Consider the following 12,082-nt stretch of genomic DNA (forward strand, 5'->3'; position numbering starts at 1 on the left):
AAGACAGGAGGCAAAATGCAGTCAGACATAATAAATCCAAAGAATCCCTGCATGCAACGTCTTTAGTGTTGCTGCAGAAGCAACAGAAGGCAGTTTGGGTAATATTTAACGCAGCTCTTAAATTACAAATAAAAAAATTAGATTGAAACAGGTTCTGCATTTGGTTTTAGAAATCCAGTTATCAAAAAAACTCCATAAAACTTTCAACAAACTAAAATCAGCCAAACATTTCTATAAAAGCAGAGAGGTTCGTGCTTTGACATGACCGGAGTGAGAGTGAACGTCACTCTGTCATGTGAACTCTGGGCTGAAAACGTTCTTTTAGTTACAGCTCAGTGAGAGAAAGACGCCGAGTCTCTAGTATCTGATGACAGATCTACCTGGACGGGAACAAAAACAAGCAGAAGTGCCCGGAGACGTAGAAATACCTGCACAGACAACACATTCTGTCTCCTTTATATCTGTTTTTATTACTACGAGTTACTCTTTATGTGTAAATCTGTCACTTTGCTGCTGCTGCACTGAAATAAAGATAAACAGAAGGAAGAAACGAGGGAAAAGTAACACTTTTACAGTTAAGGTTGGACAGTGGACAAAAAAATGTTTGTATGATTACCACAATCATTTCTGACTGCTGAAATTAAATTACCACGAATAAATACTTGATTGCTGTTAAAAACTGATGTTGCAAAGGGACAAAAAATGATTCAAAATTTGCTGGAAATGTGTTATTATTGTTTTTTTCATATTCAGACGTCCATGCATAGTAAAATAATTACAAAACTTTTCAACAGATTTTGGTTGTAAGAACGTTGATTAAAATATTACTCTTCCCTCGACTCCAGCAAAGTCAAAAATAACTGATGACTTATTATTCCATAAATAATCAGTTACTAAAACTGGTCTGAAATGCCAGAAAGGGACAAATTAGAGGGAAAACATGCAAAAACATTCAAAACGCATCTTTGTTCAAACTTCTCATCAACAACATCGACCCAGGCCCCATCACCGGCCGACATGAAAACTGCTAACGCGCCGCTGCTAACGCGTCGCTGCTAACCCGCCGCTGCTAACGCGCCGCTGCTAACGCGCCGCTGCTAACCCGACGCTGCTAACGCGCCGCTGCTAACGCGCCGCTGCTAACCCGACTCTGCTAACGCGCCGCTGCTAACGCGCCGCTGCTAACCAGATGCTGCTAACGCTCCGCTGCTAACCAGATGCTGCTAACGCGCCGCTGCTAACCCGACGCTGCTAACGCGCCGCTGCTAACGCGCCGCTGCTAACCCGACGCTGCTAGCGCGCCGCTGCTAACCCGACTCTGCTAACGCGCCGCTGCTAACGCGCCGCTGCTAACCAGACGCTGCTAACGCGCCGCTGCTATACAGTAAAGCATACATGACTGATCTGGTTTTCTTGGACACCATTATTATTAAAACATATTCTTCAACTACAAATAGAACCCAAGAGACAAGGATCCATGATTCTAGTTTAGAGAGAGAGAGAGAGATTAGTTTTTTTCTAACTGTCTATCAAATGCAAAAGACATCAATGTTGTCAGAGGAGCCTGGACTTTGGACTTAAAACTGTTTTGAAGATGCATGTCAAAACCTGCAGAAATGAGTCAAAAATTCACATGCAGAAGCTGCTATCGCTACCTAGCAGCTAACAGTGGCTAGGCTAATGTTTAGCTGGATGTTGATGGAAAGTATTCAAAAAGTGTTACAGAAAAACAATGAGAAAATAAAATTAATGCTCAGACAAATGAAATGTAATGAATTATTTTCCAGGTTTCCTGCAGAGACGCGTCTTTCTGGCGTCCAGCCACCTTCCTCTGAGTTTCTGTGAAACCGACGGCGCTGCAGCTGGCCTGCGCTCTGTCAACACAAACCTCTGTCCAGGATGCAGCTCCGCACTTTACTGCGTTATCACAATACACACACACACACACACACCCACAAGCACTCACGCATAAAAGAACGTGAGTGGGCTTTTACACACTTTTACACAACGCAACATGGGAAACATCATGATTCATCGCTGCTATTTCAAGCAGGTCCGAGTTTGTAACATCACTCTGCATCCTCCGCTGAGCTATTCCTGGTCCAACAGGAAACCGAGGCTAAAAACTGGACCGCCGCTAATAAACCCCAACACCGACACCATCCGGTCCTAAATCCAGCCAACGTATCGATTGCAGCCAATCAGGATGTTCACTGCAGCTTACACAGCAGGGATACATAGAGTTACATTAATTACATTTACTTTAGTAATTATTAAGAAGTATTTCTACTCTCACTTGAGTTAAATTTCTGAATTTTCTACCCACTGAATGAAAAACAAACCAAAAATTCACCAGACACACACCTGCATTTATTGTCCAACTTTCTGAAGTTTTTTATTGAAACAAACTGATTTGGAAACATTTTCTTTTATTAATTACTGTAATTTTGAAATATTGAATTATTTCTAATTTGATAAGTTATTCAGTACTTGACCAGACTTTCTACCAAATACTTTTTTGCTCTTCCTTCAGTAACTTCTCAGACGGATCCTTGTTACTTTTATTTGAGTAAAAACATGTTGAAGGATTGCGTCTCTTACTTTCAGTCAATGTTTGGATCCTCTGTCACCTCTGGGTGAGTTTACTTTACACTTTTAAAATGAAAATGTGAAAATAACAATACATTAGCATTTTAGTGACTGTTAATTGTTTTTAAAGTACTGTAAGTGCTAGTAGTTATAGAGTGTGGAGCCCTGTAAATGTTTGCTCCTGGTAAAATGGTTCTGCTCCCTCCATCTGATGAAGGAAGAGGAACAACAGTGTTTTAGAAAGTTCCTGGAGGTTTTCTGTTGCTTTATAAAGCCATTTACTTTATGTTTGTGATACATAAACTTCTCCATACTGCAGCACTTCCAGATGTTGGATGTTTTAGAAACTGGTTAAGTTTCAGTATTTAGGGTTAATAATGTGACTAAGAAGATTTACTGTGTCCAATTAATTTTTCCACCAGCCGCCATTAAAACTTTGAAATTTGTTAAATTTGACAATTTCTTTTTAACATGATCAGTAAACGTAACATGCAGTCAAGGTTGATCCATGCAAGTGGGCGTGGCCTAATCCAAGTGATGCATTTAAAGGTTTTGTTTATTTTGCCCTTATTCTCCAGTAACAGCCGGACCGGGTAACTGGTCCAGTAAGCCAACAGTTCTGTATTACATTGTTTTAATTAGTCTGATGTAAAGCTCAGATGATAAATGCTGAAAAATCATCATAATTTACAGAAATAAAGGCTTGGAAACAGTCAGCTTTTGTGAGAAGACACTGAAATTAATTAACTTTTGACTATTATTGCAATTTATTGAAGAGTTGGTGGCGGTTGGGTCGTGTTCTGGTTCTGAAGGTTTGGTTTTTGTCACCAGACGCTCACTGTGAGGGATTGCTGCAGGTCAAGGATTTGATACAATTTGCTCAGGTTCCTCAGACAGAAACTAATTAATTAATTTGAATAATAAACTAAAATTGACTGCAAAGTGTGAAAACTGAGATCACATTAGAATGGATGTAACAAGAGGCAAAACAATAAGTGTAGTTGCAGACTATAAAAGAAGATTTGCTAAAAAAAAAGTAATTAAGTCAAAATGTGCAAAAAAAAGTCAAACATTTTGCATTTAAGATGAAAAACCTGTAAATATAAATATTTTCCACCCAGAACTTCTGAAGTGGCCATTTTACATTCACCTGGTTCAAACTCTGTAATTAGAAATCTCATGTTAACAACCTTTTTCTATTCAATTATTTATCATCCATCCATCCATCCATTTTCTGTTCACCCTTTGTCCCTAATGGGGTCGGGAGGAGCTGCTGCCTCTCCAGCTACGTTCCGGGCGAGAGGCGGGGTCACCCTGGACAGGTCGCCAGTCTGTCGCAGGGGACAATTATTTATCAGTTAATCAAAAAAAAAGTCAAACTATCCCTGCGATGAACTGGATCGTCTTTTCACATGTTGATGTCAGAGGTATTTCTTAGCTACAGATTCCTATAAATAATCAATTGATCACTCAAGGAGTGCAATTTTGTTACATTTTAGGCAATAAAATGTTTATTTTCTTATCTAAAAAAGGAAATAGACTATTTGCATTTCCAATATTGCACCAAATAAGCTTAAGTGGTTAAATGAAAAATCTGCAGAATGCGTCAATTTCTTTTTATCCAATTAATTGACAATAATCGATTACTAAAGTAATTAGTAACTGATAACTCCCTGAAATAAACAGCTTCAAATCTGAGCTCTTAAGGCTGCAGGTTGAGTTACAGTTAAGAAAAAATTACCTTGACATAAAAAAAACACATTTTATTCATTTCCACTGCAGGCAGCTCTTTAAGTCCTTCCTGCTCTAAATGATTTTAAACTAAATCACTTTTTCTACCCACTTATTACCAACCCTGAGGAACCGGTAGCCATGTTCTGAAATTTCACATGTATCTGCCACACTGACAGCAGCGTCATGCAGAGTGGCAGGAACTTTACCACCGACATTCCCAGCGGTCTGATTCTCCCAGGCAGAAAGCCTCAATATTTAAATTTAATCCCCAGAGCGGTTATTCAGTCACTCGGTAATCCCCAGGTCCAGAGCTTAGGCTGATAATGACCCTTATTGGACACCGTAATGATTAGTTTTTGGTTTCACCCAGAGCAGCGTGGGCGGTTCCACAGGGCGCTCTGCAGAGGGCAAAACCAATCAAAAGAGAAGACGGGACGAACGTAGCAACTCCTGGATTAAAATCTCTTAATTTATTGGCATTAAAGTCTCTTTATAGACAGGTGGTGGCTGCAGTTATCATACTGCTGTGTAACACCCGAGAGAATGTGCTGGAAATCATTCCTCCTTACAGTCAGCTTAACCAAACCCAACCTGGAGTATAATTGAAAAGCCTGGTTGAACCTGTAATCAGGGGGAAAATTAGGAATCTCACTCTTGATTTTCTCAAAAAGCTGCTGCCATTTCCCTCCACAAATGCTGTAATAAAATACCAAAAGAAAGCATTTTCTCACATCTACCCTCGCGACTAGCTGCCATGCAGCGGCCCGTGCCCAGAGGCAGGCGGTTGGCATAATCTGCAGCAGGCTGGGAGGCGAGCCTTACTGAAAAGTCATCAGGGATTTTTTTTTCCCCCCATTTTTTGTCTCCCTTCATGTCTGAAACAGGTCAAGGCAGGTCCCCTCCGTCTCCCTTCCCTCCCTCATGCTGCTCTTTACGAGCCCCACCTGGCACATTAGTCCTCCACCAACCACCACAACCAGCCTTCATGCGCCCGCCTTCATGCGCCCGCCTTCCAGCCCAGGGCATGTACTGTTCAGACTCTGACACCTTGTTTCTGTAGGCCACGCATCGCGGCACTTTCAATCTCATATGAGCAAAACGCAAACACAGATAGTCAAACAGAAAACGCTCCGCAGAGTGTTTACGCTGAATATCAACTTCTAACCTGATGAGTCAGGTTTAATCCTCCAAGGTTAAACGCTTAACAAGCAAGTAAAAGTGACTGACTGCGAAAAGGCAACAATTAACGTGTCGACTCCCAGATTTAAAGAAAAGCAACTAACACACAATAATCATCAACTAATTTAATAATTGATTAATCATTAACTGGAACATATGGACTCAAAAAGCAACATGCAAAGCTGTATTAAAACCAAAACTGCACAAAAAGTGTATAAATATGTATCAAATTCACTAAAAAGAAATTATTCCATTTTATGCAATGAATCTTTATTTTCTTATTTTATTCATTTGCCTCTTTTTTTATTGTAGTTCTAATCTTGTACAAAAAATCTTAAGAGGTTAAATGAAAAATCTGTAGAATGTGATTTTTTAAAAATCCAAACAGATTAATCATCAAAATAATCGATTACTAAAATAATCGTTAGTTTCAGCCCTACATGGCATATCCAGCTTTTAGCCAACAAGAAATGTGTTTCTCCAAGTTTCTTCATAAAATTTGGTAACTACTTTAGAGTAGTTACCATTAATATATTTATTTTGTGGATATTAAATATATTAATGCTTAAATCTAACATGAATAGTTTAATTAGACTATTAGAGTGGTAAATAAATTATTGATGACAGTAATTACCGGGTCTTTGAGTTTTTTCTTTTAATTATTTTTGATTAACTGAAGCAAATATTCATAAATTTCTTTAGCTTGTAGCACATTTTAACCTTATTATTAGTTCCTTTAAATTTATGATAAAATTGTACAACAGGGAAGGTGGAAAAAATCCAGTTTTGTTGTGTTTTATAATATAGCTTAGCATAAATCATAAATATTACAAACATTTTGGCTTGAATAATATGATGGAGAGAAAATAGGATATTTTTGCTTTAGTTTATCATGACATGAAAATCTGTCTGAATTTACTGTGTGTGAAAGTTACATGAATATAAAACCTAATCTTTCTGTAAATTTGAAGTTTTGTGCCAGATGGAAAACTTTTGACAGATTTCATCTGAAACATTTGAGTTGAAGGATCTTTAGTGTTTTACCAGTTTGACCAGTGAGCCATGATGGATCAAGCAACAGAAAGTCCAGTAATTATTGTCATCACAGCTGTGACCAGGTAAATCTGTGTACATTTCTATTTAAATTTTTCAGTCATATTGTAGTTTCTTTCCATTCCCACCAGTCATAAAACAAATCAACTCATCACCTTCACGCCTACAGGTAAGGGATTTTCCATGACATGCCATCATGCCACTTTTTCTTCATCATCATCATCTCTTCTGACAAGATGATTTTGGGGATTTATTTTTCCTGGCTTTTGTGTAGATTGGAGGCGCAGACTACAGGTGCATGCATGGTGAAGCTAACAAGTAGCACCAGGAACATCTAAAAGCAACACCAAATGGTTGCTATGCTGACCAAGCGGTTAGCGTAGCGCTAACTGAAGTTTAATCCAACTTCAGTGCGGTTAGGGAGGTATGAACGCAGAATCAACCTCTGGGCCGCCTACAAACCTCAGTATCGGTTCGGTTGACGTGAACTCTGGTATACGTGAACGCCGAGCGGACCAGAGACCGCTCCAACAGCAGGAAGTAGACTACAGTACTGGGCATTCTGGGTAAAAACAACCAAAACAAATGTGCCAATCCAGTGCTAGCAGGAGAAATTACTTGTGGGCTTTTACTAAAGACAAAAGAAAAATCCTACAACCGCTAAAATCTGATGGCGCTCCAGGTTTGTTTAGGCTTCCTGAAGAAGGAAACAGTCTACCCGACTGTCAGGTGGAAAAACACCTCAAATCAACTTAAACTGCAAGTTTTCTATGATTGTTCTGAGCAGTATAAGTGAACAACTTTGGAGGAATTTAATTAAAACATACAAATAAAGGAGGAAAACCTATGAAAAATACACAAGGTTGTACTGGAATAAACCAATCAGTTGACTTATTCCTTGTGTGATGTCACCAGATTTATTTACATTGAGAAATAAGAAAATAGCAAAACTAAAATAAAAACTGACCATGGAATCTTGTTCCATATGTGACAGTCCATAGTTTGGTTGACTTTACAGAAAAACCTGGCATGTAGCTTTAAGTAGACTTAGAATAGTATTATAGTATTTTGAAGTACTATTGTGATAATGATAAAAAAAAAAATGGTAAAAAAAACAAACAAATGTTGCTTCTTTTTTAAGTAAACTGCATGGAGAAACAAACAAATGCTGCTCCTGAAAATCATTTCTGTTTAAATTAAGCTTCTTCAGGATGCTGCGTACTTAAAGTGTGATTTAAATCAGTAAACTTTATACAGAAACTTTGTTTAATCATATTTTTGATTTACTGAAAACCCTGGGCAAAGGCAACAGTAAAAAGAACATTTTAGTCAGATTTTTAAACTTTAACTGAAATTTAAAACAATAAATCAAAATGATCATCATGACAATAATATCGTCTAGATAAATGACAAACATATACGATAAATGCCCACCCTTCGGTGGGGACATTTTGGGTAAGGAAGTACCTGTAATCTTAATTTCAGCAGGACTTCAGGAACTGAAAGGAAAGTCCAAAAAACCCCCGGTGACCCAGATGACGGGGAAACCCAGAACAGTCCAGGCTGTTTCTGACTGGGCTCAGAAACAGCCAAACATCAGCCAGCAGAACAGCAGTGAGCAGCAGCCTGCGCTTCATTACAGCAGCATCAAATGCAGCGGCCCGCGGTGACGTCGCGCTGACGTTTAACTAAAGTCAACATGAAATAAAAGCATCAAACCGGGAGAAAAACACCAGAATCCCGCATTTAGTCGGGATATAAAATGTCCCAGTCACCTGGGCTTTCCTCTGCAAACCTGGATGGTTCCCTTCAGAGCGGAGAAGAAGGAGGAGAAGGAGGAGAAGGAGGTCGAAGACGCGGAGGAAGGCTAGAAAACTTGCCGCAGTTCAGACCCTGCAGTCCCAACTGACTGGGTCCAACTCGGGAACCCGAACACACATTCCCCTCCACAAACACGCTTCATTCCGGGCCCAGGTTTACCTGAACGGCTCCCCCGCCGGGTCACAAAAGAACCTCGAATTAATCCACAAAGTTCAGGCGGACGGCAGCTGACACGAACCGGGACAAGTTGCTCCACATATTTCCCAGGCTGGACCGAAGGAAGAGGAGGGGGCTGTTTATTCTGCTCAGTCCCGCTCCTTCGCGCTGGTTCTTCCCCTCCCTGGTCCGTTTGAGATCAAACCATCACATTCCACCGCGTCCTTAACAATGAAAAAAGGTGGGCTTTCCTTTTCTGCCGCCGGAGGACCCACCCCTCGGGATGACTCTGCCCGGCCTGACCGCAGAGAGAACGCCCTTCCCCGGCTCAGACGGCCCGCCCCTCTCTGCCTCTGAGCGGCCGCCAGGGTTCCTACAGGTTTTACTCTGCCAGTCCAACAAACATCCACATTTACACAGTTAGCGCACTTAACTGGACGGATATGACGTCACACATACAGAGAATGACGAAGGAATGAAAGTCTAGAGATCTTAAATATGGAACCTAGAAAAACAACTAGAGAAAGGAAACAAGAATGGATGGATGGATGGATGGATGGATGGATGGATGGATGGATGGATGGATGGACGGACGGATGGATGTTCCACTTCCATAAAGTGAGCTTTTTTCACCAAATTTTGACACGTGAACATATTTTTACCACTAACGGAGGCCCATATTGCTAAAGCTGAAAGTTGCCCCAGGTTGCTGAAAGTTGCCCTGGTTGCTGAAAGTTGCCTCAGGTTGCTGAAAGTTGCCCTGGTTGCTGAAAGTTGCCCCAGGTTGCTGAAAGTTGCCCCAGGTTGCTGAAAGTTGCCTCAGGTTGCTGAAAGTTGCCCCAGGTTGCTGAAAGTTGCCCCAGGTTGCTGAAAGTTGCCTCAGGTTGCTGAAAGTTGCCCTGGTTGCTGAAAGTTGCCCCAGGTTGCTGAAAGTTGCCCAGATTTAAATCCTGTTTCGGTTCTGCCCTGTTTTAATAATCATGAAACGTGATGCTAAAACATCATAACTATTTATCGGTTCGTATTAAAGATCATCAGCTGATTAAAACTATTAGATCATCGGTTATGTAGATGAGCCCCTGATGTGGTTGCCATGGTTACCGCATGGTGTAAATCACCTTCTGCAGGTAGAAAACATTCCTGAGATAGCAGAACATCACAGAGGAGGCCAAGGCGTAACCGGGCATGCTCAGACACTCTGATGCCACGCAGCAACGCCAGCGCAGCTGCAAGGGAGCCTGGCGAGGGTTGACGGTTTGATTCCCTGAGCTGACTGAAGGGAATCCTCTGATTGGCGGAGAGACGGAGGAACCAGGAAGTGAAGGTCAGTGTTTACCGCCAGAGCTGCTGGTTCAGGAAGAGACGCTTTCTGTCCGACATCCTTCCCAAACCCAAACATCCTCCACCAGCCAGGAACACGGGGCTCAGGGGCAGCCAGAGAGCCTGGAAAAGCCTGGAGAAAAGACTGGAAAAGCCTGGAAAAGAGGCTGGGATTTGATTGAATGTTTTCCAGGTTTGCATAAGAAACGGAAGCTATTTTCCATCCATCCATCCAACAAGACGTCATTTTTCCTTATTGTCCTGATAAAGGCAGAGTTTGGAGCCTCCCTGGCTCCTGTTGGAGTTTTCCTGCTTTCTGTCCCTCAGTGAGGAAGAGGATTAGCCTGGCCTTCCTCTCTCAGTGGGTTGCAGCCAGTATTTAAACAGATGTAACTCTGCTGGGTCAAAATGTGGGGCAGGAAACATGTGATTATCCAACAGCCATCTTTGAAGGGAGCGAGCTTAAAATCACTGATAAATCTCAGAGAACTGACTTCTTATATTTCATATTGTTACATTTTAATCTGAAAATACACCAAATGTCCCCAGAGACTGACTGTCAGCTCCTGTACCATCGGCCTGTCTTCTTCTCTGGTTCTCACAGCAGGGGGGCATTCCTGCGTAAATCTGCCCTGAGACAGACCTGCAGCCTGCGGCCTGTAGGGACTCTGCCAGGCAGGACGCACAGTTTCCCCCAGCCGCCCATTTTCTCTCTGCCGTCCCGCAGCTATGGAGCTACATTAGGGGCATAGAGTTTGTTAAACAGAAGAAAAAATCAGAAACTGACACAAAAATAATTTGAAGCTGAAAAAACATGTAACTAAAAAAATGTGGAACTGAAAAATAATTTGAAACTGAAAAAAGGTTTAAAAAGTCAAAAACATTTAAACTAAAAAGAAATATTTGAAAATGAAAAAAACTTTAGACTGAAAAAATCTTCAATCTTAAAGTAGTTTTGAACATTTTTTCAGTTTCTTTTTTTTCCAGTTTCATTTTGAGTCTATTTATTTATTTTTTTCAGTTTCATTTTTTGTTTTCTTTTGAAGAAGCTTTCTGGCTCTAACGTAGCTCCATACCAGCGGCCTGCGCCTCAGCCCCGGGGCTGAGCTGAGGTCAAGGTGCGCTGTTAAAAGGTGTTAATCAGACAAGCTGCGCTCTCTTCCTGCTCTCGGCTCCACACACCTGGAGGATTCCTGGACCCTTCACAGCGACGCAGAACCTCAGCAAGCGCCTGCATGGACCTGCACACCATCACCAGGCTCATTCAGTTCCCTGGAAGCTGCGCTGAGCTTTTACTGCAGAGTCTGAGGATTTGGTTTCATTCTGTAGAATAAATAACCGGTTTTCCATAATCTCAAATAATTCCTCTCTGAACATAAAACAGTAATTATTGGCCATGAGGCTGAGCAGCTGGACCCGTAACTAGGATTGGTCTATGTGCAAAACTCAAACTGGTGGTGGCAGCATCATGCTGTGGGACATCATCCATCCATCATCCATCCATCCATCCATCCATCCATCCATCCATCCATCCATCCATCATCCATCCATCCGCTGCTTCACTTTGGTCTATCACATAAAATCCAACTAAATTACTTTTCCATAGTCAATTTCACATGGGGTAAATCATAATTGCCCCTTTAAGTTGCCCCTGTTAGCCTTTGCTACAAGCAGCAGCACCAGCATGCAACCAGAACCTCTAAAGCAGCAGCATGGACCCAGAACCCGGCCCATGCAGGCTGATGAGCGCAGCATGTTCAGAAGCAACACATACCCAACGCAGAGCTTTCCACCAAACCACATCTCACATTAGCTACTCTCCATTTCATGACCAAGACAAATCTCTGCGACTTACAGAGGAATGCCTCCAATCCACACCCAAACCATGAGTGAAAAAAAAGTTACAGTGCAGAAGCCCATATACCCAGGAAGGCTGCAGCGTTTCTGGCAGCCGTGCAGGGCACACAACCACCAAAAGGCTCTGCTGTCATGTCCCAGTGCCAAGCCATAATAACAGCAATAAGGTTGGGGAGGCTCGTTACCCTTAATCCAGGAATTATACTGAGGCACCAGGGAGTGGAGGATGTGCTGTTTCGTGAACTTGAACATAGAAGCTGAAATTAAACGTTCACCACAGGAGGGGGAGGCAGGCAGAGAGGTGGTTCATGCAGTTCACACTGAAAATCTCTGCATCCAAACAGCCTGGATCAAACTGTCCGCGTGCTCAATG

At 41.7% G+C, this 12,082-nt stretch overlaps 1 protein-coding gene across 1 annotated transcript in view; it reads right to left on the minus strand.

Moving 5' to 3' along the window:
- The window catches only part of luzp1 (leucine zipper protein 1), a 41,246-nt gene extending 32,375 nt beyond the window's left edge, over window positions 1-8,871 (minus strand). Inside the window, 1 exon segment of the mRNA XM_032547661.1 lies at window positions 8,536-8,871. The gene's annotated coding sequence lies outside the window, so the exon portion shown is untranslated.
- Window positions 8,872-12,082: the final 3,211 nt, after the last annotated feature.

Source organism: Xiphophorus hellerii, chromosome 19 (assembly GCF_003331165.1).
Source record: "Xiphophorus hellerii strain 12219 chromosome 19, Xiphophorus_hellerii-4.1, whole genome shotgun sequence".
Taxonomy (NCBI): domain Eukaryota; kingdom Metazoa; phylum Chordata; class Actinopteri; order Cyprinodontiformes; family Poeciliidae; genus Xiphophorus; species Xiphophorus hellerii.